This window comes from Sapajus apella, unplaced genomic scaffold, assembly GCF_009761245.1.
Source record: "Sapajus apella isolate SASKATOON/1434 unplaced genomic scaffold, GSC_monkey_1.0 scaffold4, whole genome shotgun sequence".
NCBI classification, from domain to species: domain Eukaryota; kingdom Metazoa; phylum Chordata; class Mammalia; order Primates; family Cebidae; genus Sapajus; species Sapajus apella.
The window spans coordinates 59,485,712-59,488,112 of NW_022436944.1; positions in this window are offsets into that span (position 1 = coordinate 59,485,712).

Genomic DNA, 2,401 nt, shown 5'->3' on the forward strand with positions numbered 1-2,401 from the left:
TGAATCCCACCATGAGGGCCACTCCTTCATCACCTCATCTAACCCTAGTTATCTGCCCTCCCAAAGGCTCCATCTCCAAATCCTACAGCAGGGGTTAGGGCTTCAACATATGCATTTGGGGGATCACAAATATTCAGTTCATAACAACAGGGCTTCTGGGGTGACAGTGTTATTCCACAACTAGGTAGTGGTTGCAGATGTTCCCCTTTTCAGCCATTTACACATCATCTGTATGTGCTATACGACGACTGAGAGTCACAGATCTCAGTTAACTCAATAATTTTCTCCTTACCGTAACCTTTATGGTTTTCAGCATGTCTTTCAGTCTCTTTGAACCTTGACCTCCTCATATATAAAACAGGCATAATACCTACCTCAGGGGATAGGAGGAAATATAGCACTTAGCCTGTGCATGGCATGGATGTAGCCAATAAATACAAGTTTTAAAACACATTTCTTTCACCCATTTACTTATTCATTTTCGCCCCTCATACTTTCACCAAAAGTCTACTGTGTGACAAGCCCTGATCTAAATGACTAAGGGTGTGATAGAAATGAGACTGTCTTTTCTCTTGAAACACGAGACTTGATCGCCCTCTGTTGGACCCATGGAAAAAATTCTTCCCAGTTTGAGCCTCTTACCCTTTATTTTCCCTTTCTAAAAGTAATAGAAAAAAAAAAAAAAAACTTTTCTAATTCAAAAATATTTTTAATATTATAAAACAAAGAGATAATTGGAAATCTGAACACTTGATATTATCAACGAATTCCTGTTAATTTTTATTTAGGTAAAATAATGGTACCAGCCAGGCACCGTGGCTCACACCTCTAATCCCAGCACCTTGGAAGGCAGAGGCAGGTGGATTACCTGAGGTCAGGAGTTGGAGACCAGCCTGGTCAACTTGGTGAAACCCCATCTCTACAAAAAAATACAAAAATTAGCCAGACATGGTGGCACACCTGTAATTCCAAGCTGCTCGGGGGGCTGAGGCAGGAAAATCACTTGAACTCGGGCAGTGGAAGTTGTAGTGAGCTGAGATCACACCACTGTACTCCAGCCTGAGCAGAAGAGCAAGACTCTGTCTCAAAATAAATAAAATAAAATAAAATAATGGTATCTTGGTTTTCTTTTCTTTCTTTTTTTTTTTTTTCCAAGAATCCCTGCTGTTCAGATCAGTGGTTCCCAACCTTTTTGACACCATAAACCAGTTTCGTAGGAAAGAATTTCTCCACGGATGGTGGAGGGCTGGGTGGGGAGGTAGAGATGGTTACAGGATGAAACTGTTCCACCTCAGATCATCATATGAAGCAAACAACCTAGACCCCTCACGGGCGCTGTTCACACTAGGGTTCCCGTGGCCACAACAGGTGGAGCTCAGGCAGTGACGTTGGCTCATCCTCTGCTCAACACCCGCTGTGTGGCTCAGTTCCTAAACAGGCCATGGACCAGTATGGGCCTACTGCCTGGCTAGGGGTTGGGGACCCCTGGTTTAGGTACTTGCTGAACTATTTCCAGATGAAATCCTATGTCTGGCCTATCAGTCAAAGTTCAACCAGAGAAATAGAGCCAGTAGGAGGTATATATGAAGAGACCTATTGCAAGGAAATGGCTTGCAAGACTATGGGGCTGCCTAGGCAAGTCCTAAATCTGTAGGGCAAGCTGTCAGTAAGCACAGGCTGGAACCCTCAGGCATGAACTAAAGCTGCATGAACTCACGATGGAATTTCTTCCTTCTCAGAGAAGTCTCAGTTCTGCTTTTATGGACTTTCAACTGATTTAATCAGGCTCACCCAGATTATCGAGGATAAATCTCCTTAAAAATCCACTAGTTATGAGCAGTAATCACCCCCACAAAATACTTTCACAGCTACACATAGATTAATGAATCACTGGGTGCCATAGTCTAGCCAAGTTGACACATAAAATTGCCCAGCACATCTGCGAATTGATTCAAAATTACAGGGGAGGGGGAGAATACAGAGGTAGAACTGGCCCATAGTTTGATAGTCCTTGGGGTGGGGTGATGAGACATAGGGGTTTATTACAGTATTCTGTATGCTGCTTTATGTTTATAGTTTTCTAAATAAAAGTTTAACAATATATTTGGAGCTGGGCATGGTGACTCACGCCTGTAATCCCAGCACTTTGGGAGGCCAAAGCAGGCAGATCACGAGGTCAAGAGATCGAGACCGTCCCAGCCAACATGGTGAAACCCCGTCTCTACTAAAAGTATAAAAATTAGCCAGACATGGTGGCGCACACCTGTAATCTCAGCTACTCAGGAGGCTGAGGCAGGAGAATAGCTTGAACCTGGGAGATGGAGGCTACAGTGAGCCAAGATTGTGCCCCTGTACCCAGCCTGGGTGACAGAGGGAGACTCTGTCTCAAAAAAAAAAAAAA